General features: G+C 50.8%; 1 protein-coding gene across 4 annotated transcripts in view; it reads left to right on the top strand.

Annotated features, from left to right (window-relative positions):
• Nucleotides 1–283: 283 nt before the first annotated feature.
• Nucleotides 284–27,790, top strand: part of ITSN1 (intersectin 1) — a 107,542-nt gene continuing 80,035 nt past the window's right edge. For 3 of the 4 annotated variants that reach the window (XM_068179214.1, XM_068179209.1, XM_068179201.1), the window contains exon 1: nucleotides 284–441. The gene's annotated coding sequence lies outside the window, so the exon portion shown is untranslated. The remainder of the gene's footprint in view (nucleotides 442–27,790) is intronic. The other variant, XM_068179220.1, reaches the window with a different exon arrangement.

The raw sequence follows: 27,790 nt of genomic DNA, 5'->3' as shown, positions 1-27,790 counted from the left end.
AGTAACGCCGTATGCGCAGTACAGGCCCCGCACCGCTCCCCGAGCGCTCAGCCCTCAGCCTGGCACAGCCGTGATTGGTCAGGAAGGCGGGGTCCTGCCGCTGTTCCGGCCTCTGATTGGTGCAGCGTCCCGCTCGTCATGCGGGGGGCGGGCCGAGGCCGCGCGTCAGAGCGGGGCTGTCAGATCCCTGATTGGCTGGGGGGGCGGGGCTCTGCCGCGTTCCCGATTTCTGATTGGTGGCACGCCCCGTCAGTCACGCGGGGGCCGCGTCCGCGCGTCAGTACGGCGGCCGCGAGGGGCTCCTCCCCCCTCCCCTCAGACGGGGCGAGGGCGGCGATGGCGCGTCCGGCGGAGGCGGCTGCGGGCGCCGCTCCGGCCCCTCCGGCCCCTCGGTGCCCCGGCCGCGGCCGGGGCTGTGAGTAGGGCCCGCGCAGACATGAGGTACGGCCCGGCGGGACGGGGGCAGCGGGGGGCGCGGGCTGCGAGCGGCGGCCGTTCAGCCCAGGCCGGCGGGGGGGCAGCGCCGCCTCAGCCCCTCACGGTGCCCGGGCGTGTCGCGGTGCCGGGGCCCGGGTGCTCCTCCTCGCCTCGCTCGGTAGCCGGGCCGGGCGGTGAGCGATGCTGCTCGCCTTGCCGGGGCCGGCCGCCTCGGGCTGCTGCTGCGGCCGTAACGTGTGGCGGCCCCGCGGCGGGGATCCTGCGGCGTCAATCACCCTGGTCCCGCTGCGCCCCGAGCGAGGGGCGCGAGGAGAGCCCTCCGCTGGGAATGCCGCTCCCTGGGAACGCCGTCCCTCGGCAGTGCCGTCCCTTAGGGCTCGGCAAAGGGCACCGGGGGAACGGCGGGGTGTTGAAGGGGCGTCAGGGAAAGGAAGCGGGTCCACGCACGGGGTTGTGTCCCTGCGTGTGCCTCTGCCTCCGGTGAGCAGGCAAGGTTGTGGGTGGTATTCCCTCTGGATAGCTTTTGTTCTGGTTCAGCTGCCGCTTTATTTGGGGTGGAATATGGGGTTTGCGTGTAGAAAACAGTATCTTCTGTGAATTCCAGCCCCGTGAAGGGAAAACGCTTCCATGGCTCATCAGAGAGAATTGTTTGGTAAATAATTCCTGTTAGTGAACCATCCGGCATTCCAGGTGGGATAGTGTGGCCCTCGTTAAAACAAGTCCTCCTCTACCTCTTCCCACTACCCAGTTCCAAAGTGCTTTTTGTTTGGAGCTTATATGGCAACAGATATTTAAGGCAATAGCTGTGGATATTAACTGAATACATATTGGAGTCAAGCTCCGAATGGATGCATTTTCTTAAACCAAAAAGCCAAACGGTATTTTGGGTGTCGATGGCTCTGGAGAGTGTTACTTCATGTGGTCTTTCCTTCTTTCTTTTACCTTTTGTTGTAGTCACCTGTAACTTCCCTTGCTGGATATGACCTGGTGATGTTCTCACCCAGGAAACTTCCTTAGGACCCGAGGAGCAGCTGGAGTGAGGCCAGGGCAGATTTAGGTTGGGTTTTAGGGAAAGGTTCTTCCCCAGAGGGGGCTGGCACTGCCCAGGCTCCCCAGGGCATGGGCACGGCCCCGAGGCTGCCAGAGCCCCAGGAGCCTTTGGACAGCGCTGCCAGGGATGCCCAGGCTGGGGTTGTGGGGGTCTGGCACTGGGGGATCCCTGGGGGTCCCTCCCAGCTCAGGACGTTCCGTGATCCTGTGGTAGTTTATACCAGTGAACCGATACCAATTCTCCTCTCTCTGTTAAATGTTCCCCCAGAGCCCTGTCTGAGGTGTGGGAGGAGGAGTCTTGCCTGCCTGCATGCCCATGGCCAGCTGCAGCGGGGGGTACCTGCCTGTGGGTGCGAGCAGGTGTCACAGGTGGAGAATCCAGCTGTTGTCTGTTCCCTGGGGGCTCAGGGCTGTAAATGCCAGCAGGCTGAGGCAGCCAGGCTGTGTGCTCAGCCCCGGAGTGCCCTCCCTGCTTTTGGCAGCCTGACAGGGGTCATGTTTCGTGCAGACCAGCGTTTCCGAACAGTTTCTCCAGTGTCTGAGGCTCAGGCTTCCCCGGAGCTGAGTGGGCTGCACCCTGCACTTGCTGCTTCACAAACCACACTCCATTCTTTCAGCTCCTGTGTTCCCTCTCTGCTATCCCACTGCCTTTCATTCCACATAAGAGCCTTTGCAGAGTAGCTGTGTTTGCTTGATAATTTTCCATGATGTCCTGGTTCCTCGATAAAGTAAGAACTGGGGTCTCAGAGCCACGAGCTGCAGTGCCTGTTCCCTCTCTCACTGCTGTGGGGCCCTTCCTTAATGCCTCTAATCCTGCAGTTAGGATAGATTTGGATTCAGGAAGGAATGTGAATCTAGCAATGAAATACTTCTGAATTGTGACGTTGGATAGCCTTTTATGGTGTGTCTTTGTACTGTAATCAGGGATTGTAATTTTAGCTTTTAGTAGGATAACACCAGGGAAAAGAGGAATAGAAGAATAAAGAAAAAGAAGTTAAGGAAAATACAAGCAGTGGGTTGAGGAACTGGGAGATCAGTGGAGTGGAAGTTTTCTGGAAGAAACCCTTCCCTGGGAGGGCGGGCAGGCCCTGGCACAGGGTGCCCGGAGCAGCTGTGGCTGCCCCTGCATCCCTGGCACTGGGAGCAGCCTGGCACAGTGGGAGGTGTCCCTGCCATGGCAGGGGTGGCACTGGGTGGGCTCTGAGGTCCCTCCCAACCCAAGCCAGTTGGGATTCTGTGATCAGGAGTTCCCAGTCACAAGCATTTCCCTGTGCTGTGTGCAGTAGCAGGGCACGATGAGCCTTCAGCAGATGGGTTTGGGGGCACCTCTCAGCTGCGGTGGCTCAGAGTTGACCTGCTTGGAACCCAAGAGATGCGAGGGGTTTTGGTTTCTTTTTGCCATAAAATAACCCAGAGACTGCCTCAGCTGCTGCTGTGTGCTGGGAGCTTTGAGTGCTCCTTGCTCTTGTGTTGGACACAGCTGCTGAACTTGGGCTGCCCCCTCCACAGCAACTTGGTTTTGTTTTTACTTGCCAAGCATGAAATTGGGGGTGGGGGGGTGGACAATCAGAAATGGGCTCCAGGCTGAGATCTGGTGATGAATGACTTGTGCACAGGAAACCTCACTGAGAGGTGCTAAAACCTCTGTGGGATCTGTGGCACAAGGAGTTAGCCTCTTTTAAAAGTGCACTTTGTGCACTTTTTACTCGATTACACCGGTTATTTTTGGCTGGCATTGTCTCCATAGGATTTTAATTGCAGATGGGAGGATTTAGAAGAGTATTTGCCAGGCCCTCATCCAGCAAACATAAGCTGTGAGGTTTGGGACTGATGGAGGTGTCCGGTGCATCCACCTGTCTGGAATGAATCTCTCTGGAGCTCTGTGTGTGGCAGGGCTGGAGGTGGTCAGGTTCCTGACAGAGAAACTCCAGCTTTAGCTGCAGGAAAGCACTAATTACTGATAGTAATTAGAAACTAATCTCTCCTATGTGAACAGGGCATTGTCTGTCCTCCCCTCCAGAGGATCAGCTTCTTGACAGGAATAGAAAATTTCTACTTAATAGAAATTAAATAACTTTGAGAGGGAAGGAGTGAAGAGAGGTATCCTTGGGCATTCTCAAGAAGAAAGGTTATTCTATTTTCACTGTAAAAGGTGCATTTTACAGCATTCCCTTCTTTGCAATTAGTGAAAACACAGAAAACTTGACGGACATAGTACACCCAAGGTTTGGTTTTCTCTTATCAAACTTGCATTTGTTGGATAGGATATTTTACTTTTTCATGTGTTGTTTTTAAGGTAGTTGAATTAATGTTAGTGTTAGTGTCCAAATGGACATCTTTTCTCTGTGAACTCTGCTTTTCAATGAGTTTTGTGGTAAAATGTGAGTCAGGAATTGTGAAATAATCACGAGTGTCTGAAACCTCAGTGCCTGCAGTGTTTCTCTTCAGCAGCAGTTTCCAATCCCCTTTCCCTGCACTGTCCCTCATGGCTGTGTGTGCCCACAGTTGTGAGAGCTGACCTCTCCATCTTATGAGTTTGTAAGAGCAAGGTTTTGTGGGATGGCAATCCTGGAAAATCAAGGGCCTGCTGGTATATTCCATATAGTGTGGATTAGCAAATCCTAATGACATTATTAAAATAATTCCACTGGAGACACGTTGTCTCAAAAGTTCAGGTTTCCCTTTGTGTTTTGGCCCTGCTGATTTCCATGGGGATTCTCTCCCTCAGTATCTCTGAAGGATCTAGCCCTGGGCATGACTAATTGGCTGTAAATGACTGGGCAGGGATTTAGCTTTGCATCATCTCAAGGTACAGATTCACGTGCTCCACAGAAATGCACAGTTTGTAGAAAATAGTTATTAATACACATAATAAAAAATACACAGAACACCTGGATTTAAACCTGTGATTCCTGAAGGAGCGTTCCCATGGAGCCACCCGGAATGGTTGGCACCTCTCTGCAGGACTCAGAATGAACCTGCTCTGGAGCACATGGGTTTCTGTACTTCCATACAGAACTGTAAATATTTACTGCATTTAAACATTCCTGTGAAATAATCCAAACTGCCAGAGGGCAGGGCTGGATGGGAGATTGGGAACTGGGAATTGTTCCCTGGCAGGGTGGGCAGGGGCTGGGATGGAATTCCCAGAGCAGCTGGGGCTGCCCCTGGATCCCTGGCAGTGCCCAAGGCCAGGCTGGACACTGGGGCTGGAGCAGCCTGGCACAGTGGGAGGTGTCCCTGCCATGGCAGGAGTGGGATGGGATGAGCTTTGAGGTCCCTCCCAGCCCAACCCACCCTGTGTTTGAATCACACCTGCTGGGAGTGGCAGTCCAGCTTTTCCAGCCTCCCTCTGGGATCCTGCAGATGCAGAGGGTGCCCATGGCAGAGCCGCTCTGGGGAAACAAGAACTTTTAGTCTTTTCTGACAGCACCTCTAGGTCTCTCTGTTTGAGCCCTTCGAAGCAGTGTATGAGAGAAATGTTTAAATGATGTCTGGTTTTGTGTTTGCAAAAGAGCCCCCACCCATCTTGGGGGGAAGGAGAAGAGGCCTCTCTTGTTTTCGGCCTGATGCTCCTCCTGCCAAGCACACACGGACTTCTTGTTCCTTGCCCTCCCAGCTGAACTGTGGAGGGGAGATCCAACCTTGGCTGCTGGGCAGGGAATTCAGCTGTGTCTGTGCAGCCTGAGCAGCCTCAGCTGCCCAGCTCGCTGAGGCTGGGGAAAGGCAGCTGCACATTCAGCTTCCAAAGGTCAGGGTGAGTTTGGGAGGGCTCTTCCCATGGCAATCTTTATATTGTGGTACAATTTAACACCGCTGCTTGTGTGCTGGGAACTTGCTGCTTGTATCTTAAGTGTTCACAAGACTGATCTGAAAACTGGAGATAGAGTTGAGCCAATTTTGTGTTAATCGCAAATTAAACACAGAACTATGTTAATCATGTCTTTATGGTGATAAAGCCTTTTATTCTAACTTCAAAAATACATTTTTTCATTTATATTACAATTTCAGATTCCCAAGCACCCTGCTGTGGGCTGGCCTGTGAACTGCCAGGTGCAATATTTAATAGTTTTTGAGTAAGTTTTGCACATGTCCTTCAGGTGTGGACAGGTTGTGTGGGGACTCCTGAGCTTTTGGTGAGGAGGTGCAGCCAGGGGCTCAGTTACCCAGTGCAAGTTCTAATAACTTCATAAATCTTCAGGGTATTTTGGGGAAGTACAGTTAATTCTTACAGAAAATCATAAGAGCTGACAGCTTGAGAGCTGTGTTTTGTAATTAAAATGCCGGTAATCTGGTCATGTACCAAATGGGATGATGTAATCATTGAATTTCTTGAGCAAAAATCCTGACATTTTCCTTTGAGTCACATGTGAGCCCCAGCTGGATGAACTCAGCTCTCTGGAGCTCTCAGACAGACAGGCTCCTGTGTAGGGTTGGTGCTTGGCTGTTTTGCATGGACATTTGGTGTAATTCAATTTTTCAGAGGCAATTCTCTGCCCTGCACCTTTGCTGCAGCTGCTGCCTGTGCCTGCTTTCCCTGCCTGCAGCCATCCCCATTCTTACCTGTTGTTCTTCTCTTCCTTTTGTCCTGCATCTGTATTTCTTCATTTTAATGGTCTCTTGAGTTTCAGCATTATCTGAAGGCTGGCAGGTGTTCTCTCCCTCTCACCCTTTGTATTTTAATGTTCATGGGTTTTCTTCTGTTGGGGATTGTAAGGGCCAATCCCAACCAGGAAAAGCTTTATAACTGGAACTGGGTTGTAGAGAGATCTGAAATAGTTTTAAAATTTTCTTCCTTGTTAACACCTCTATTCTTTTGTGTGGGCTTGAATTGCAAACAAGAGAATAAGCATCAAAGAGAAGAGGGCAGATTTTTTTGTTGGAATAAAGTAGTGTGGAATGTAGTTACTGTAGGTGTTCAGGGAAGTACTAAATTTAAAAGCAGACAAGACAGGTAACAAGGTTTTCCCCTGTTCTTTTCCAACTGCTGGTTGTTTTTTTTTTTTTTTTTTGTTTTTTTTTTTTTTTAAGTTCTGGTTTGTAAAATTTCTGTTCAGAGGAAGAGTTCAAAGCATAAAGGTGTTAAAATATGTTTTCACATGAGGTCATCTATACTTAAATTCATGGCAGGACATTGTGGATTTTTGAAGTGTCTAAGGACAAAGTTTGGAAACAGCCATGATCCAGCTTGGAAACTCCTGCATGTTCTGCTGTTCTGTTCTCAAACCTCACTGATATAATGTGCTTATTAAAGAACAATCAGCAACCTGCTGTTTAACACAATGCATGGCTTTTAAGAAATGTGAGTGAAATCGAGTTTTTGTGGATATTTGCTGCTGAGAAATGAGGTTGCTTCAAGGAAATGTTGTCAGAAAATGCTGACATGGCCAGAGGAGGAAGGCAAAGGCAGTTCATTCTTTGGGTGGTGTAGCACTGGATGCCGTGTGGGCATTACTGCTCAGCTCCAGCTGGCTGTGCCCAGCAATCTCTGGCTTCATTGGGATCAGGGAGTCTCTGTCAGGGCTGGAAATTCCCGTGGGCCCAGAGCCCTTCAGATGGCCTTGGTGGGACCAAAGGGGATGTTTGGCTCCTGAGGAGGAGGTCCTTAACTGACGTGGGACTGAGCCAGATGGATCCTCCCGTTTGGTGCTTCCTGGTCTCTGACCCCAGCCTGCTGAGCTGCCAGGAAGCTGAGGTGTTATCCATGCTCAGAATGTGCTTCCTGATCACAGCTGTTATCAGAGTAATCTGAATGGAGCTGAAGCTTGTGCAGCATTTTCACTTTACCAGCTCCATGCTTTTTTTAGGTTGTTTATTCATCCTTTTTGCAGAGTCAGAAGTGAAGGATGACCCGTAAATCCCAGAGCTCTGCGCGGTGGCTGGGAAGCTCTTGTGACACAGGAATAGGAAGTTCTCCAGCTGCAGTCTGGCAGGATTGATTGGCATGAATTGTTTGGTGCTGCTTTTTCAACACAGCATCTAAATCTGAGGGCATTGCTTCGAACTCGTGCTGTCTGCAAATGATGCAAGCAGAACAATTTTGCTTTGTGAGGAGGGAAAAAGCTGCATCCTTTAGAGTCAAGTGCTCTCAACGTTACTCTGAGCTGCTGACAAATGCTATTGTATGGCTCAAAAATCACTTTATCTGTATTAACTACTGGGGATATTTAACCCAGAGAGTTTTAGAACTTAAAACCAAACCCCTGAGTACCTCTCCTATCCCCCTAGCTCTCCATTAATATGTGGTGCCCATTCCTGTTCTCTCTGGTGAGCAGAGACAGCAGCCAGGGAACAGCTGGAGCTGGCCCAGGAGGGATTTAGGTTGGATTTTAGGGAAAGGTTCTTCCCCAGAGGGGGCTGGCACTGCCCAGGCTCCCCAGGGAATGGGCACGGCCCCGAGGCTGCCAGAGCTCCAGGAGCCTTTGGACAGCGCTGCCAGGGATGCCCAGGCTGGGGTTGTGGGGGTCTGGGCAAGGCCAGGGCTGGCACTGGATGGTCCCTCCCAGCTCAGGATATTCTGGGATTCTATGATTTTAGGAAATGTGGCAAAGTTTTCTGTTAATCACACTTTTAATTTGAATACACTCTTTGTACAGCAAAGTGTGATGTGGGATCTCTGAGCCCTTAAACATCATAATTTCCCAGGATCCCTGGGGCAGGAAAAGCCCTCCCAGCCCATGCAGTCCCAGCTGTGCCCCATGCCCACCTTGTCCCCAGCCCAGAGCTCTGAGTGCCACCTCCAGGGGACACCTGCAGGGATGGGCACTCCAAAGCTCCCTGGGCAGCTCTTTGCAATGCTGATGTGTTTGTGTTGTGCCTCTTGGTCAAACTGCAGCCAAACCCTTGAGATTTCAGTTGGAGAATTCAGAATTTCTCAGGTGAACTGGTGGGATCTGAGCTGGTTTCACTCTGCTCCTGCTTGGCTCTCGTGACAGGCTTTGGAGTCCTTGCTGAGAGAGGGGGAGAAGGATGAGAACTGCAGGACTGAAAAGAGCAGGGGTCTGTAGGATTGCTTGTTCCTTGCTGGACTGCCCCCTCGCTTGGAGGCAGGATAGCAGGGCTGAGGCTTGGCGGCAGGCTAGCAGGGCTTGGCGGCAGGCTAGCAGAGCTTGGAGGCAGGCTAGCAGGGCTTGGCGGCAGGCTAGCAGGGCTGGAGCTTGGCGGCAGGCTAGCAGGGCTTGGCGGCAGGCTAGCAGGGCTTGGCGGCAGGCTAGCAGAGCTTGGCGGCAGGCTAGCAGAGCTTGGCGGCAGGCTAGCAGGGCTTGGAGGCAGGCTAGCAGGGCTTGGAGGCAGGCTAGCAGAGCTTGGAGGCAGGCTAGCAGGGCTTGGAGGCAGGCTAGCAGGGCTTGGAGGCAGGCTAGCAGAGCTTGGAGGCAGGCTAGCAGGGCTTGGCGGCAGGCTAGCAGGGCTTGGCGGCAGGCTAGCAGAGCTTGGCGGCAGGCTAGCAGAGCTTGGCGGCAGGCTAGCAGGGCTTGGAGGCAGGCTAGCAGGGCTTGGAGGCAGGCTAGCAGAGCTTGGAGGCAGGCTAGCAGGGCTTGGAGGCAGGCTAGCAGGGCTTGGAGGCAGGCTAGCAGGGCTTGGAGGCAGGCTAGCAGAGCTTGGAGGCAGGCTAGCAGGGCTTGGAGGCAGGCTAGCAGGGCTTGGCGGCAGGCTAGCAGGGCTTGGCGGCAGGCTAGCAGGGCTTGGCGGCAGGCTAGCAGGGCTTGGCGGCAGGCTAGCAGAGCTTGGCGGCAGGCTAGCAGGGCTTGGAGGCAGGCTAGCAGGGCTTGGAGGCAGGCTAGCAGAGCTTGGAGGCAGGCTAGCAGGGCTGGAGCTTGGCGGCAGGCTAGCAGGGCTTGGCGGCAGGCTAGCAGGGCTTGGCGGCAGGCTAGCAGGGCTTGGCGGCAGGCTAGCAGAGCTTGGAGGCAGGCTAGCAGGGCTGGAGCTCTGACCTTTCGGCGCCTTGGCTCGTGCTGGTGCTGGGCTCGGGAGATGAGCGTGTTGCAGGGATGACATGCTAGCTGGAGCCTCAGCCTCACAGGCTGCTGCTCTCTGTTCAGCTGCAGTCATTGCTGGGTGGGCTCTGCTGGAGCCTGGGTAATAAACTTTGTGCCCATTGTGTCTTTGGGGGTTTTAAGGACTTTGGTGGAAGGAAAGAGGCCGGGAGGATCTTTTGATGGGTGATAAAGTTGCTGCAATCAGAAATCAGGTGAAGCATCTGAAATAATGTTGCATTTTTTTCCTGCTCTCTGTGCTTCAGCCAGGAAAATGTTACTCTGTAGCTCCAAGGAAATCAGGCTGTCCTGCTGGAGTTCCTAGAGTTTCTAGAATCTGTTATGGTAATGCCAAGTTCCGGCTTTCCCTGGATTACCTTGATGCAATCCTGGATTAAACCACCTGGGGTTTCTTAGGGAAAGCAAAGCACAGTCTAGCTGGGGCAGGGCAGCAGCTACATGTGTGCAGGGAATATAATCATGCTGAATCTCTTCAGTTGTTATGTTAAAATGAGACATTCTGCTTGGGAAGTTCAAACCAGTGACAGAAATCGAGTCCTTGTGCTTAAAACACCCCCTACAAAATCCTGCCAGCATTATGAATGAAAAATGCTGACTCAGTCCAGCTTTGTGCACTGAAATGAGACCCAGGGAACTTGAGCACTGAAATCCTGGTGACACTTCATTTCCTTTTGTGGGCAGGTTTATTGTGCTTTACTATAATTTCCCAACTTCAGAAGGGAGGAAAAAAAAAGGAAAAGGGGAGAAATAAATAAATTCTTATTAAACAAAAGTTCCTTGAATCTTCCCCAGAGACCCTTGTGTGCAGTTCCTCTCCATCTGAGACAGCTTTTAGCTGGAGAGGTTTGGAAAGGCAGTAAATACAAGGGCACAAGGCTGCAGCTGGCCTGGATCCAGCAGGATGCAGCTCCTCAGGCTGGCTTTGCTCTGATGAACGAGTTCAAGGTGGCACCAGCAGTGTCTGGTTCTGTACCAGCCGAGGACAAGGGGCTGCCCTGGCTTTTCTGGCAGCCCCTGAATGAGTTGGGAGGGACCTTAAATCCCACCCAGTGCCACCCTGCCATGGCAGGGACACCTTCCACTGTGCCAGCCTGCTCCAGCCCCAGTGTCCAGCCTGGCCCTGGGCACTGCCAGGGATCCAGGGGCAGCCCCAGCTGCTCTGGGCACCCTGTGCCAGTTCTCCAGGACTTCTGTGAAGGAGCTCCCAGGAGGAGCCAGGCTCTGGAGCTGGGGAGAGGAGCTGGGAAAACACCAGGTGAGCAGAACAAACCAAAGGGGGAAATGGAATCCATCTCAGCTGAGGCACTTTTCAGTCCCTGGAGGGGCATGGAGTGACAGGACAAAGGGGAATGGCTTTAAGAGGAAGGAGGGGAGGGTTGGATGGGAGATTGGGAATTAGGAATTGTTCCCTGGCAGGCTGGGCAGGCCCTAGCACAGTGTGCCCAGAGCAGTTGGGGCTGCCCCTGGATCCCTGGCAGTGCCCAAGGCCAGGCTGGACACTGGGGCTGGAGCAGCCTGGGACAGTGGGAGGCTTTAAGGTCCCTCTCAACCCAAACCATCCTGTGATTTTGGACATTTACCTATTGAGTTGTGTTGTTATCCCTGTACAGTGTTATGAAACCAGGTGAATGCATTCTGCCAATAATTCCATCGTGCATTAGCTTGGCTTTGTCTCTCATTAAAGATTAAAAACTTTATTCTGTGAAGTTTTAAATAGAAACAAAGCCTTGTTGTGATAGAAGGAAGGAGAGCTGTTACCTAGATATGTAGTTTCCACCTCTCTTTTGATTTGTAGACTTCTAAAATAGGCATTCCAAGGGCGTGCACTTGGGCTGATGTATATGAACATAATATTAGACTTGATTTTTCTTATTTTTACAAGTTACCTGGAGGTTTGCTGGTTTGTGTTTGAGCTAGGGGAAAGCACACACACAAATTCTCAGGTTGCCTTGTTCTTGTTCTGCTGAGAAAAATGCTTCAACTGAGGTGCTTGTTGGCCTACAGGAGGGAGGTTAGGTCTTGTTATAGCTCTGCACATCAGGAAACCTAGAGCAGGAGTGGCTTCAACTAAACATGGTGACAGCCAGGTCACTGCATTGTTCTGGGAGCTCACAGGACCCAGATTACAGAGAGAGAATCCCCAAATCCCTGGGGCTGGAAAAGCCCTCCCAGCCCAGGGAGTCCCCAGCCCAGAGCTCTGAGTGCCACCTCCAGGGGACACCTGCAGGGATGGGCACTCCAAAGCTCCCTGGGCAGCCCCTGCCCAGGCCTGAGCAGCCTTTCCATGGGGAAATTCCTGCTGCTGGCCAAGCTGAGCCTGCCCTGGCCCAGCCTGAGGCCGTTCCCTCTCCTCCTGTCCCTGTTCCCTGGCAGCACAGCCCGACCCCCCGGCTGTCCCCTCCTGGCAGGAGCTGTGCAGAGCCACAAGGTCCCCCCTGAGCCTCCTTTGCTCCAGGCTCAGCCCCTTCCCAGCTCCCTCAGGAATTCTCCAGCCCCTTCCCAGCTCCCTCAGGAATTCTCCAGCCCCTTCCCAGCTCCGTTCCCTGCCCTGGACACACTCCAGCCTCTCCAGGTCTCTCTTGCTGTGATTCATGTGCAGGTGCCACTGTAGAGCTGATGTGTAATGTGACTGCTTCACCTCCCCAGAAGATTCTCTGATGAACTCTTCCAAGGGACATGGAAATATTAGTAAACTTGGCCTGTTGTTTGGGGGAGTGTAACCAGTGTGGAAAAGTCTCATGGAAATGCTGCTCCCAAGGAGAGAGGCTTGCTGGAGTGATGTCTTGGCAGATTAACAAAAGGTGCACACCTGGGTGTCTGTTTATCTGCTCCTGGTTATCAGATTTGTTTTAAACTGCCTGAGTTCTCTACAGAACTCAGATTTACACTGTGTTTTGGATCACAGCAGTGAACATAGTTTTCTCCTCCCACTAGGAATAGGCTAAATTGGTTGGGAAAGTATTTGGCATTTGTATCCAATTTGTTCTGTTTGAAAAATATCTCCACAGCTGGTTGCTATAGAATCATTATATTCCTTCCAGATTCAATGGTTAGTGTTGGATACAGTGGGGAAGTTATTGGCAAGGTAACTGAAAAAATGTGTGAAGTTCTTTGTCCCTGGGGACAGTGCTGGCTTAGTGCCTCCTTGCAGGACTCTCTTATTCCTGGTTTTCAATGGCTGGCAGGAGCAGTGCTCGTGGATCTCTGACCTCTGGCACTGTGGATCTGGTTACTCATATTTTTGGCCAGGCTGTTACATTTTAATATTATGACTCTTTTTTTTTTTTTTTCCCTTAGATCTTTGTGTATCTGTTCAGTTTGTCCAGTCTAGGGAGAAGCATTTTAAAAATGAGGTTTGTGTGAGTTTATTATGAGTCTCAAACACTGAACTTCACATTGGAACCAAATTAAATCTCACTTGGAACTGTGAGATCCTGCTTGGAACATCCATGGTTCCCTCTCAGGTTCTTTTTCTGTGTGTGGGTTGGTGCTGGTTTTTTTTTCTGTTTGTTTGTTTGTTTTGTTTTTTAATAATGCTTAATTCACACATGATTTCTGTGTGTTACTGGGGCTTGATACTCTGCACCTGCTGTTTTCCAAAGCAGATCAATTCTTCTGTCACACGGAGTGTTTTCCAGAATTCCATTAGATTCTCATGTGCAGTCCCCTGGAATATCAAATCTAAAGGTTTTAACTACCTAATCAAAGCTTTTTTAGTAGGAAACCAGCCTGAAACGCAGGATGTGGGCAGGGTGCTTCATGCCCTTCATCCTGTATCCCTGCAGGATTTGTTAGGAATGTTCTCTCCAGGGTTTGGGGGAAGCCACATGTGGTGTTAGCCTGTTCAGGCAGGTGTGTTGGGATGTGTCTTAATATTCTGCATGTTTTATTTAGAAGTGGTCTAACAGCTTCCTGAACTGTCAGCAATGAAATGAATTTCAAAGGAAGACTCACAGAAAACTCTCCAAGTTCTGAAGTAGGTGAGCAAAACACGGCACTTAGTCCTCTGGTAGCCTGATTTGGGCTACCACAGGGTGCCCAGAGCAGCTGGGGCTGCCCCTGGATCCCTGGCAGTGCCCAAGGCCAGGCTGGACACTGGGGCTGGAGCAGCCTGGGACAGTGGGAGGTGTCCCTGCCATGGCAGGGGTGGGCTTTAGGGTCCCTCCCTGTGCAGTCCTTCTGGCGTTCTGGGATTTCTTGTTTCAGCTCTGCCATGCCTGTCTGTGTTTCAGGAACTTTTGCCTCCTTTTCCATGGTGGTTGTTAGGAGCTTTCCCAGAGTTCCCTGACAGGTTCTAGTGCATGTTGTCCCGAGGTGTTGCATTTCCTCCTCAGCCTGCAGGGTTTGCTCTGTTGCCCAGTTTCTTTGTCTCATTCCAACATGATTCTCCCAGCTGGTACCTCCAGTTCCTGGAGGATTTTAACAGTGCTCTGACCCTGTCCTAGCTGCTGGCAGCCAGGATTTGGGAGGCCCCTGCAAGCCCTCATTTGAGGCTCTTAAACAGGAACCTTTCACAAGGCTGAGGGAATGATCTCAGGATTGGAAGATGCTGATTTTTCTGCTGGGCCCAATTCAAAAATCTTTCCCCTTTGTTCATGTCCTGAAAGAACAAGAGGTGCTGCTTGGGTTTATTTCCTCCTTTCTTGCTACTCCTTGAGCATTCCAATTCCCAGCTGTCCAAGCAATGATTAAAAGGGCCATAGACAAACATATACCCCAATACTTGTGTTATTCCTTCATTTGTCCTCATTTCATTGAAATAATTAGTGAGATTCTTCAGGGCTGGAAGCCATGAGCTGTTGCCATATAGAGCTCCTCTAGCTTGAAAGTTGTCATGGATAATGTTTGCTGGAGAATTACAAATAAAAAGGGAAAAGAACAGAAGTGTGTGAGTAAATGGCCTCTTCAATGTAGAGTGTGAGGGCATCTCTTGCTGGGGGCCTTAGCTGAGGATTATTTGCTGCTGCTGTTTCCTCCTTTAAACATATGAAGTGTTTTGTTTTTTTTTTACTGGACTTTTTTTTTTTCTTGTGTAACTTGGGGTTTCCTGCTTGAAAGTTGCACCAGTCCAGCTGAACATTTGGAGGAGTGCTGAGTGCTTGGGTTCTCAAACTGTCAGAAGCAGCATTTAATCAGATGAGAAATGAGGCATGTTCATGTAGTTTTATCTCTACAGGTACTGAATTATTCATTTCTGTGAGAAAGCAAAGTGGATTTGATGTAATAAGTGCTCCATGGGGCCTGGTCTGGCTGGTCACAGCTTGGGAACTGAACATAGCGCCTGGAAAATGCTATGGATCATCCTTGGCACGTTCAGTGCCTCTGTTGCTTCTGCATTAGGAAAGTACAAAGTGCTGCACTTGGGTTGGGACAGCCCCAGGATCAATCCAGGCTGGGATGAGCAGATGGAGCAGTCCTGGGAGAGATGGACCTGGACCTGCCCCAGCCCAGAGCCCCCCGTGCCCTGGGCTGAGCCCCAGCTGGGGATCAGGAGAGGGATTGGGATTGTGCCCCTGTGCCCCCACAGGTGAGAGCCCACCTGCAGAGCTGCCCCAGCCCTGTCCCAGCCCAGGGAGGAGCTGGAGCTGCTGCAGAGAGCCCAGAGGAGGCTCCAGGATGAGCAGAGGGATGGAGCAGCTCTGCTGGCAGGAAAGGCTGGCACAGCTGGCATTGTTCACCTGCACAGGAGAAGCTTTGGGCTGAGCTCAGTGTGGCCTTGCAGGGCCTGGAGGAGCCCCAGGAAACCTGGAGAGAGACAATTTCCAGGGGATGCAGGGACAGGAGCCAGGGAATGGCCTCAAACTGAAAAATTACAGGTTCAGATCAGATATTAAGAAAAATTTTCCCCCTGGCAGGGTGAGCAGGCCCTGGCACAGGGTGCCCAGAGCAGCTGGGGCTGCCCCTGGATCCCTGGCAGTGCCCAAGGCCAGGCTGGACACTGGGGCTGGAGCAGCCTGGCACAGTGGGAGGTGCCCCTGCCCATGGCATGGGATGAGCTTTGAGGTCCTTTCCAAACCATTTTCTGGTTCTGTGTATTCATTTTCCTGGTGTCAGTGGTGGTTGAGTATTATTACCCTTTCCTTTCCCCAATGGGGGACAAGTTAATTTTGAGGCAAATTTCAGATACCTTCCTTTGCAAGCAGCCAACTCTTCACCCCAGCAAGTTCATTTTGGGTTTTCTCTTCACGTCAAGCACCAGTAAACACCTGTGGTACTTTTCAGGAGAATTGCCAACTTCACTGTTGATTTTGAGAAAGGCTCTTTTGACTGATGAAGGTTTGATTGTAAGTGCTTCAGTATAGGGTGGTTTTGAATAGTTGAAATATTGACAACTTAATTTTTCCTGTAAAATATCTTTAGGTTACACTTCTGCAGCCAAGTGACTGCCATAAACTCTTGCTTGCTGTTTCAGAAGGTAATGACTGATGAAGTTGTGGATTCATCATTAGAACGCCAGTTTTCATTTTGAGCTCTCAACTCAGAAGGTAAATAACCAGAAATGTATTTTTAGCGTGCAGAGTTTATTTTGGAGATGTTGGCAGTTGCCAGCTTGTGGAGAAGGCTGTGCTGTGCTGGAGCCAGGAGCTGAGCAGTTCCTGCTGACTGCAGTGCCAGCTGGGAGAGCCTCTGCTCCTCACGCTGATCCCAGCCCTGCTGGGGCCTTGGTTTGGTGCTGCAGCAAGTGGCCCTCGAGCCATCTCCTGCTGGAGTCACAAGACTGCTGCCAAGGCAAATTGCCCCTATTTTTAGCAAGCCAGATGGAGAAATAAAGGAGTCCTGATCCACATTCAGGAGTGACAGCAGCTTCTGAAATCACCTGGATGAATTTGGATTTTTAGATTTAATCCACTGCTGCAAGTGTGAGCTATAAATTGTGCCACTTGTTCCTCATATGCTATAAGTTGTACAAACCTTTCATATCTGTCATTGTCAGGCACTGATCTCTGCTCCCTGTGAGCAGGGACAGGACCTGAGGGAAGAGCTCGAGTTGTCTCAGGGAGGTCTGGGCTCGAGATCAGGAAAAGGTTCTTTCAAAGCCGCTGCCAAGGCAAGTCAGACCCTAAAGGAAACTTCTGTCTTCAGATCATTGCTCTGTGGTGGGTGTAGCACCATCGTCTGAGCAGGTTTGATCTCTGCCAAGTTGTGAACCTTGGAAAGCTCAACCTTTGGGAGGTTTGACTGTGCTGTGCTTTGGGAGTGCTGTAAGAGCTGTGGGAGTTGGAGGGAGGAAAGGGATGAGTTGTGTTTACACCATGGTGTTGCTGTATCCTGCCCTTCCTGCTCTTCATCATTCCTTGGCTCTCCTCTCCCTGACCTCTCCTTACTGTGGTTCATCTCTTCACTTACCTTTTTTCTCTCCCTGCCTTTGCTGAGGAAACATCCTGGCTTGGACCAGCCCCAGTGTGTCCAGCAGGAGCAGGGCAGGGATTGTCCCTCTGGTCTGGCTCTGAGAGGTCCCTTGAGGGCTGTGTCCAGTTCTGGTCCTGCAGGAGAGACCTGGAGGGGCTGGAGGGTGTCCAGGGCAGGGGACGGAGCTGGGAGGGGGCTGGAGAATTCCTGAGGGAGCTGGGAAGGGGCTGAGCCTGGAGCAAAGGAGGCTCAGGGGGGACCTTGTGGCTCTGCACAGCTCCTGCCAGGAGGGGACAGCCGGGGGGTCGGGCTGTGCTGCCAGGGAACAGGGACAGGAGGAGAGGGAACGGCCTCAGGCTGGGCCAGGGCAGGCTCAGCTTGGCCAGCAGCAGGAATTTCCCCATGGAAAGGCTGCTCAGGCCTGGGCAGGGGCTGCCCAGGGAGCTTTGGAGTGCCCATCCCTGCAGGTGTCCCCTGGAGGTGGCACTCAGAGCTCTGGGCTGGGGACAAGGTGGGACTGCATGGGCTGGGAGGGCTTTTCCAGCCCCGGGGATTTGGGGATTCTCTCTCTCTTGGGGATGCAGAGTTCAGGGTGGCTCTGTAGGAACCAGCCTGCTACCAGCACACAGCATCAGTGGGTAAGGGTCAGGCTGTGACATCCCAGGAGAACATGTCAGCATGTTAAAAACTTGCACATGTGAGGGTTTTAAGGAGGTTTGTTTTCACAGCTGCCTTGGCTTTCTTCTTGAATCAAACTTGAAAGGTTTTTTAGATCTATTATGTTGGGAAATCAGCATCATGTTACAGTTTTGTAATTGGATTTTTTTTCCCAGTGCAAGGCTGCCCCACAACCTTGTAGCAAATTTTCCTGATTACAGGGAACTGCAAACCAGTTGACTTTTGAAGTACCCACAGGGGAGAAATTTGTGAGCTACAGGAAACAAACCTCCCCATGCCACAGATTTGTGACTTACAGTAAATAAACCATTAGCACTAACAACAGCCTTAATGTTCTTATCCTCTTGAGGGAAGGAATTTTTATCCTGACATATTAAAGCGTTTCAGGACAGGAAAATTACTCTTTGCAGTGTTATTAACTGTCCAGACTTCCTGGGTCATTTAGAGAAGGACCATAACAAAATTTTCCAGAGCCAGCATGGAAAATGCCTGTGCACATGGTGCTTCTTCCCCAACCTGCATCCTTCAGAGCAGCTCCAAGTACTTACATAGTGAGGATGAGCATCTCTTCCCTAACTGTTTGATAAATGGTTGTTTGTTTTTTTTTAAAGACCCTGTCTTCCATATCTAGATTTTTCCTTGGAGTTCTTGGCTTTGTGTGCCTATCCTTGTTCTCTCCTGCATGGCCTTAAATGATTCCCAGCCCTTGGCAGAAATGCAGAGTAACTTGGGGTCACTTGGAGAGATCCTCAGTGGTTCAGTGCTGCTGCTGTGGGGCAGAGCTAGAGCTGAAATCTGGCTGTTCTCCCAATAACCTCTTGCCTTGACCTGTAGCTTTGTGTTGAGACAAACCTGAACCTCACTCTCTGTTTGCTTTGGGGAAATCTTGTTCCCTAAATCCTCACCTCTCAAGTCCAGTGAAATACATGGAAAGTCTTCCCTTGTTTTGTGTCTGTTTTGCTCATTTCTTTGCTGTGTCTGAACTTGTCATTACCACTGGTAATGCATCCAGCAGGATTATTCCTGGCCTTGTATCTCAGCATTAGAAGAGAGCAGGGTTGGATGGGATACTGGGAGAAATCCTTCCCTGTGAGGGTGGGCAGGCCCTGGCTCAGGGTGCCCGGAGCAGCTGGGGCTGCCCCTGGATCCCTGGCAGTGCCCAAGGCCAGGCTGGACACTGGGGCTGGGAGCAGCCTGGGACAGTGGAAGGTGTCCCTGCCCAGGTGCAACGCAATGAGCTTTAGGATCCAAAACATTCAGTGATTCCTTTACCCTGGCCAGAGGTTAAAGTTTTTCCAGTTGTTGTTGACATGCAGGAGCCTGGTTTATGTGGAACTGCTGGGAAAGCACAGTTGTCACCTGGAAAGCAAGCTTGGCACATGCCTTTACACAACTTTTTTCTGCCATTCAAATGTACTTGCAGTCAATTAATAATTTATTTAATATAGAAATAGGATTTTTAAGTTGGTTTGTGCCTTTTAAAATGTATGTGTATGTGTTCTGTATGTATTTACAGTTTGTGTTTTATCGTGCAGACTGTTTGTCCTTTCCCTCACCCCATTGCATGTATCACCTGCCTGGTTTGGTGGTCACATCTGGGATGGTTTTGCTCTTGTGTGAAAACTGGTTCTAAGCATTTTGAAGGGAATTGATCTCATGGAACCAGGAAACCCTTGCTTTGGGATATTCCCTGTCTCATGCAGTGAAGCTCTTTTTGTTTCATTTCCTTAGAGAGTGCATAAGGATATTTCAAATAGGAGACAGGAGCTCTAGCAATGGAACTTCACCATGGTTAACTCCTTGTTTAGGCTTTATGCAGCCTGTGCTTTGACAATGTGAGAGTCCCTGACCGTCCCTATGAGCTGGTGCCTGCTCAGCCCCCTTTGCAGTGCAAGGAAATCCCTTGATTTTACAAATGCCCAAGGGCCTGTCCTGTCCCTGGGAGAAACAGCCCAGGGAGTTTCTCTGTCTGTTTCTCCAACATTTGCATTTCTTCCCCATAAAGCTGCTGTTTCTTGTCTGCTGGACACTTTCTCTTCTTGGCCACCTGTGATCAACCAGTGTTGGAGCAGCAGGGCTAAGTGTGACCAGAAGGAGGGTGAATGACAGAAAGCCTGGTCTAAATGCCACAATTGAAGTTCTGTTTGTGCATCTGAAGAGCTCCTCATGTTCTGCAGGAGTTGAGAAAACAGCTTGGAAGAAATTCAGAGCCCAATGTCCTTGGGTGGGAGAGAGGAGCTGCCTCAGGCAGCGGTGATGTGGGCTGACACAGCTGCTGAGATGCTGATAAGACCTGGTAGATGCTCAATAATTCTCCTACTAAATGACTGGTTAGAAAATCTGCTTCCCAGGTCTGCACCAGCAGAGCCCTGCACTTATGTAACTGGGAGAGTTCAGGAGAGCAGCTGCTTGCAGGGGACAGAGTGACCTCCCTGAGTCCTTCAGAGCACAGAGCCTTTGCTTTCATCACCAGCTGGAGCCTCTCCCTGCCCGGCCAGACCTTTTATCTGCTGGATGTGCCTCGGAGCAGGGGAGAGGGAATGGACTGCACATCCTGAACTCCCTGACTCAGCACTTGTGCTGACTCAGGGCTTTTTCTTCCTTCCTACCCTTCCTCCAGCAGAGCTGTTACTTAGTGACAGAGATGGGGAAGGTGAAGTGAAATAACTCAAGAATAGCCGATTTTCTTTTTTTTTTTTTTTTCATTGTCCCCATTTCAAAGGATCAGCTCTAAAGTTGGGACAAGCATGTGGATTTTCACAGCATAGCTATGTGGGATTAGGTCAGGCCTACAAGTGATTAAATCTTGGGCTGGAAGGCACCACTGCTGTCCAAGCCAGACTTAACAGCTCTGAACTATTCCTTTGGCTGCCCTGATTCCTTTAAAAACATCCAGCTGGATTGAAACACAGGAGTTCCTGCAGAGCTGTGTCCTGGGCATCTGTAGGAAAGTGAGGGAAGACGTTTATGAGCCACCTCCCAGAATATTTCCATGCTCTTCTTGACTTGGATGTGCTGCAGCAGTGTCCCCCTTGCTACAGGAGGTGGCCTGAGGTAGGTGGAGTAGGTGTGAGAGTTGATGCAGGAGTAAGGAAAGGGATAATCTGCAAAAAGCCATGTAATTATTTAGTCTCTAACCCAATTGGGGTGGTTCTTGCAGAGGCAGTAACTGAAGAAACAAGGTGAGGACTGGAGAGGTCAGAAATGTGGCAAGGGGAAAATGCCCACAGAAGTGGTCCAGGGCTGCACTGGGCTTTCAAAGCAGCTGTGCTCTGCCCTCTGAAAGCTGGAGTCAAAGAGTTAAAGGTGGCCAGGTTAAAGGTGTGATGTGACTGCCAGACTGCTCTTAGAATATTGTACTCCCATAAAATTAGGATAAAACTGGCACTGAGGGGTTACAGAGCACTCAAACTCAGCCAAGGCTGGACTCCGGGCTTTGGCCACTCTTCTCTTTTGTTCCAAGCGTCTCCTGAGTGCCACTGCTTAGGGATCCTAGAGCCATGGACAGAGCTGGATGGACAGCTTGGAAATAAAGCATAACTGTCTTCAGCTGATGGGATGGAAATACCAGCACCCACCTGCTTTACCTGCTTCTCTTGGGATTCATGGAGTCACCTGATGGGTGAGGTTGGGAGGGACCACAGTGGGTCACTGGTGCCACCTCCCTGCTCCAGCAGGGCCAGCACAGGGCACAGGGCTGTGTGCAGGTGGCTCTGGAATGTCCCAGGGAGGAGACTGCAGCCCCTCTCCGGGCTCTGTTCCAGCTCGGTCCCTGCCCAGGGCAGAAGTTGTGCCTCCTGGGCAGGGGAATTGCTGGTCTCAGCCCCTGCCCGTGGCTCTGGGGCCATTGCTGGGCCTGGAGCAGAGCCTGGGCCGGCTCTGACCTCCTGCACACAGGGACAGACAGACAGGGACACACAGGGACTGACAGACAGGGACAGACAGGAACTGACAGCCAGGGACAGACAGGGACTGACAGACAGCCAGGGACTGACACACAGGGACAGCCAGGGACTGACAGGGACAGACAGACAGGGACAGACAGACAGCCAGGGACTGACACACAGGGACAGCCAGGGACAGACAGGGACAGACAGACAGGGACAGACAGACAGCCAGGGACTGACACACAGGGACAGCCAGGGACAGACAGGGACAGACAGGGACAGACAGACAGCCAGGGACTGACACACAGGGACAGCCAGGGACAGACAGGGACAGACAGACAGCCAGGGACTGACACCCAGGGACAGCCAGGGACAGCCAGGGCTGAGGCCCCTCTCACTGGGGCTCCTCTCCAGGCTGAGCAGCCCCAGCTCCCTCAGCCTCTCCTGGGCACGGAGCTGCTCCAGGCCCTCGCTCAGCTCTGCTGGATCTGCTCTGGGAGCTGCAGGTCTGTCAGACAAAACAGACTTGGAGATGCAAGGGCACACAGCACTCACATCCAGCAGGATATCCTGCACTTTCTTGTCCTCCTTTCCAGATCATTCTTGAAGTTAATGTCAGGCTGCCGTGAAGGTTGTTGTAGATGTGCAAGTATTCCCAGCTTCCTAATCCTTGTCTTCCAGATTTTTGGGTTCAGTACTTGTTTTGAAGGAGGAGGAGTCAGAAATTGCCCACTGCCATTGTGTTAATGAGGGTTTTTAACACACTCCCCCAAACAAACAAAATGAGCAAACAAGTCACTGCTGTACCTGTATGAGTAAAGGCAACTTAAAAAATCAACAAATTGTAGCACTAAGAAAGTCCTGGAATTCCCGCTTTACAGAGTCTGGTGGTTCTGAATGAAGCCAACAGCTATTAAACTGAAAATAAAACGACACTTATTTCTTATTAAGGGGTTTAGAAACAGTTGAGTGATACGCTGGCTTTTCATTGTGTTAAATCTTTTAAAATGAGAGTCAGTCACCTCTTGAACAGGCTGCCACAGTCCAGTCACAGTTCATTGGGACTGGAGTTGCTGGAGAAGCCCATGTGTGAGAGATCCTGGGATCCCCGGGGCTGGAAAAGCCCTCCCAGCCCATAGAGTCCCAGCTGTGCCCCATGCCCACCTTGTCCCAGCCCAGAGCTCTGAGTGCCACCTCCAGGGGACACCTGCAGGGATGGGCACTCCAAAGCTCCCTGGGCAGCCCCTGCCCAGGCCTGAGCAGCCTTTCCATGGGGAAATTCCTGCTGCTGTCCAAGCTGAGCCTGCCCTGGCCCAGCCTGAGGCCGTTCCCTCTCCTCCTGTCCCAGTTCCCCTCTGGCTGCCCCTCCTGTCAGGCAGATGGTCTTTAAGGTCCCTCCCCAAGCCAACCCATTCCACGATTCTGAGATGCAGAAGTGACTTCTCAGCAGTTTGATCATTGCCACAGCTGTTGAAAAATGTCTGCAGTGGGGAGGTGCTTTGTTAATCTCTTCTGGGTGCTTGGTACAAAATAGAATAAATGGTAGGACTTGACATTTGTGAAGGTTTTTACTTTCCCAGTCATTCCTGTAAGGAACAGAAACCCTGGAAAGTTCTGCAAAGTGGTGACTGAGTTAAAATCTGATCTCCAAAGTGCAAGGATCAGAATTCCCTGAATGTCTCAAAATGCTTTTGTTATCCCACATTGATCCAAACTTACCAGGCTTTGCTAAAACTCTGAGTCCCTTGACTGATCTTGGTCTAGAGGCTTTCCCATGGAACAGCTGCAAACTCCAAACCCTGCTGTCAGCCTGGGACACTCATGTGATGTCCTGCTTGGGGGGATTTTGCTGTCATTTGGAATTCTTGGAGGATGTTGGGACTTTATCTGGTTGGGTTTGTCTTTTTTTTTTCCTCTAGGAGGAGGAAGGTGACTGATAAGTGGCCTCAGGAATTAATTCTGGCATTCAGATCAAGAATTATCTCATGAGGAATTGTTTAGGAATAGAAATGCTGGGTTGCATTTTAGGGAGAACAAAACTAGGATCTTTCTTGTGTGAAACGTGTCTGTATAAAGACACACAGCACTGAAACAGCTCAATTATTCTTAATTTATACCTCCTGTGGTTTTATTGCAGTTTTCTCTGTAAACATGGCCTCAGCAGAGCACAGATAACTTTAAATAGAAACTCTAATAAATTTCTGAGCCATATTTTAAAGTCCATGTAGAATAGATTGTGAAAGGAATTTTCATCTTTGCCTGACTCCTATGAATAAATGTTTTTTACTGGAGTTATCTTCAACATGCTCATTTTCTTGAGGTAAAAGCTTTAAACATCAGTACTTAAATTTAGATGTGGTCTGGGATTTTATATATGTGGAGTTTTCTCTACATGGTTCAGTTTTACCTTTATGTGAACAACTTCGAGGGTTACGGTTAGGTTAGATATTTATATATATATATAACCTAATATATATTATATATATAACCTATATATGTATAAAACCTATATATATAATATATATATATAATATAAACCCATATATATATGAAAGCACTGCTTGTGTACAGAGTATTGGTTTATGAGAAGAAGGCATGTGGAGTGAGAATCAAGAATTCAGGTATTTCTGAGCTTAGCTACAGCAGGGTAAGGTGGAAGGGAGAGCCCTGACAGCTGAGCTGGCTGGGCAGGGCCTTGTGTCCCTCACTCAGAGCTGGGGGATAGCAAATGTTTCTCATTAGTGTCTATAAAGATAATGGTGCAGGTGATAGAGTTCCAGTTGTGCCTAATCTAAAACTGGTGCTGCTGGAAAGCCTCGTTGCTGGTGTTTGTTGTTCACTTTCCATCCCTGTGCCAGGAGCCATCTCATCATCCCCAGGCCAGGCATGGGGAAAGGCTCCTTGTGCTCTGAGCTCTATGGGAAACCATGGATGGAGAGGCTGTGGAGTTTCCTCTAGTGCAAGGTGTCCTTGGCAAGGGACCAGGCAAAGGGATGGAACTAGGTGGGCTTTACGGTCCCTGCCAACCCAAACCATCCCATGATTCTGTGATTTCACTCCCAGACCTTTTGGGCTTTCCCCCTCCCAGATGACACAGAGGTCAACCCCAGAAGCCAGGAGATGTTCAGTGCCACTGGAACAACTTTCACAACCAGGGCCTTTCTGCCAGCCCAGAACAGCACAGGCCAAAGACCCCGAGCAGGGGGAAATCACAGAGAGCAGCTGTGGAATGGGGCTGTGAGCATTTCCCATTATTGATCCCCTGCAGTGTCACTGATCTGTCACTGCTCTCCCTGACCTGGGAACACCAACACGCTCCAGTGCCCCACAGAACTGCCAGGAGGAGACAGCAGGCTGGGCTCTGCTGCCAGGGAACAGGGACAGGAGGAGAGGGAACGGCCTCAGGCTGGGCCAGGGCAGGCTCAGCTTGGCCAGCAGCAGGAATTTCCCCATGGAAAGGCTGCTCAGGCCTGGGCAGGGGCTGCCCAGGGAGCTTTGGAGTGCCCATCCCTGCAGGTGTCCCCTGGAGGTGGCACTCAGAGCTCTGGGCTGGGGACAAGGTGGGACTGCATGGGCTGGGAGGGCTGCTCCAGCCCCAGGGATCCTCGGTGGGGAGAGGACCTGTGGGATGGCTGCTGTTGGGACCACGCTGGGAATTGAAAGCTGGAATATTTGCCTTTTCTGGAGGGCTGGGAAGTACAGAACTCGTGACTGACCCCAGTGTTCAGTGGTTTATACCCTGTGGACAAGATGTGGGTCTCTGCTGTTCAGGGAAGAAGGGATTTACGTAGGAAGGAGCTGTTTAATGTTGGATTGGTTTGGCAAATCCCAGTGCAGCTGTGGCTTACGCTCTTTGATGACAGGCAAAGGTGAGTAGCTCAAAGTTCCTTGTTGTGCTCTCTAAAAGAAGGATAAAGTAGCAGTTGCATCTCCTGACTGGTGCAGAAGACACCCTTTGAGGCACTGCTGGTCACTTTTCATTGCTGGCGTGCTTTTGCTGGTGTGGGCGTTCTGGGCTGCCTTCCCCAGGGAGCTGTGTGCGATCCACTGACGGCCCAGTTGTGCTTCCCCTGCTCGTCTCCCCTTCTTCCTGTTTGAATCGTTCCTGAACTCATTGGTCAGCAGCAACTGAATTTAGCAGAGTTCAAAAAATTGCTGAGGTGTCCAGGTTTATACAAATCTCAGTGGCTGGAGTGAAATCACAGCTTTCCTGAGGGAAGGATTGGCACAGAGCTCAGCTTATCCAGCCCGGATTTCTGGCAGCTCTCTGGGTGTTTGGCTCCTTCATGATTTTTGGATTTTTGTTTTATCCCACTGTGGGTTCTTTCTTGGGGATGCTGGGAGAGACAAGGAAGGCAAAGGATTGCAGTGAGTGCTGCTGTGGAACTGGTAGAGACTGGAGAATGTGGAAGGCACAGCTAAACAATTGGTTACTGTTTCAAAATAAGGTTGGAAATTCAGATGTCAGTTCTGAGCCCTCACTGCAGTAGAGACCTTGAGGGGTTGAAGAGTGTTAAGGGCAGGGCATGGAGCTGGGAAGGGGCTGGAGAATTCCTGAGGGAGCTGGGAAGGGGCTGAGCCTGGAGCAAAGGAGGCTCAGGGGGGACCTTGTGGCTCTGCACAGCTCCTGCCAGGAGGGGACAGCCGGGGGGTCGGGCTGTGCTGCCAGGGAACAGGGACAGGAGGAGAGGGAACGGCCTCAGGCTGGGCCAGGGCAGGCTCAGCTTGGCCAGCAGCAGGAATTTCCCCATGGAAAGGCTGCTCAGGCCTGGGCAGGGGCTGCCCAGGGAGCTTTGGAGTGCCCATCCCTGCAGGTGTCCCCTGGAGGTGGCACTCAGAGCTCTGGGCTGGGGACAGGGTGGGACTGCATGGGCTGGGAGGGCTTTGCCAGCCCCGGGGATCCTGTGCTGGTTTATTTGCTTCACAATACTTTACATATATATGATATTTTATACTATAACAACTGTGCCAGATGTTTTTGGGGATAAATAATACCTGTTCTCCACCCCTGAGCCCTTCAGCCCCAAAACCAGAATCACAAAGCAACTTGGGTCAGGATGGACCTCGAAAGACCATGTGGTCCAGCCTGTGGGAGAGAGGCCTGGGGTCCCTGGTGTCACCTCAGTCATGCCCAGTGAAACCTGTGCTTGTGGAGCTCAGGTGATCCGTCAGCAATGAGCAGCAAACTCCAGCACGTTCCAGTAGGGGAGAGATTTGCCTTTCCCTCACTTTGCTTCCCTGTCTCTCTGTCTGCAGCCAGCTTTGGGTTGGGTTTCAGCCTCTCACATTTAACCACAGTTCTCTGCTCCTTCTCTCCATTCCCCCAGCTGGCTTTGGTTTTTTTCTCGCTTGCTTCTTTTTTTTTTTTTTTACCCTCTGGAAATTCTTTGGAATAGTTTCTGCTTTCCTTGGCATCCAGCACGGGGCTGGTGTTCAGACTTCCCACTGCCTCTCCTCTTCCTCCTGGGTTCAAGGTAAAGGGGAGCCAGTTCCTTTGGAATCCTGGGCAGTCTGTGGAGGAGGCTCTTCCCTAAGGGCTGGGCACTGTAAATGCTCTGCTGCTTCCCCTCCTGCTAAAAAGGGACAGATAATACGGAAACTGCCTGGCAGTGAGAGGAGGGACTTCAGGGGCTTCTGCTTTTGAGTTTTCCCACTTTTTCTCCTTTTTTTTGTGTGGTTTTTTGTTTGTTTGGTTGGTTTTTGGTTTGGTTTATGTTTTTTTTTTCCTTTAAGTTTCATTTCGTTTTAGTTTGCTTTTTGCTTGTTTGGGTTTTTTATTTGTTTTTTTGGTTTTATCTCCTTGTTTTTTTCCTTCTTCTTTGCACCCATTTTTTTCCTCTTTTTTTTTTCCTTTTATTTTTTCCTCAAGGTTTCCTTGCAGTCATAAAACCCAGCAGCATCACTGAGTTCTTTCCCACAGCAGAGAACAATAAGAAAACATAGGCAAAGATAAAAGTGCTGATCTTTCAGCACTTCAGGAACGCTTTTGGGAGAGCCCCCCAGCTCAGGGAGCTCGCTCTGAACCTTTGGATCTCTGCACCTGGAATTTGAAATTTCTGGGATAACACTTGCTGTGCAGGGAGCAGCATCAGCTGCCTGCCCTGGCCTGGGGCACAGGGCTTTGGAGTCACCTGCTTGGCCAAATTAGGAGGGAAAAGAGTCAGGATTGTGTCCATCATTCCCTAAATTCCAACTGCTGGGGAGCCTGGCTGGCAAAAGTGCCAGGGGTTTGTGCAGGGACATCTGGGGAGGGGATACAGAGGAGGTTCCCAAGTTGGAAACCAGAAGAGAATGTGGGAAGTGTGAAAGGGGGATGGGGAGGGGAGCAAACAGCAATTCAGACAAAAGGAAATTGTTGGTGCAAGTGAATGCCTTTTCTTAGGGATATTGATA

Source organism: Anomalospiza imberbis, chromosome 2, assembly GCF_031753505.1.
Source record: "Anomalospiza imberbis isolate Cuckoo-Finch-1a 21T00152 chromosome 2, ASM3175350v1, whole genome shotgun sequence".
Lineage (NCBI taxonomy): Eukaryota > Metazoa > Chordata > Aves > Passeriformes > Viduidae > Anomalospiza > Anomalospiza imberbis.
Note: the sequence above shows the minus strand (reverse complement) of the source record. Positions and strands in the feature narration are given on the sequence as shown.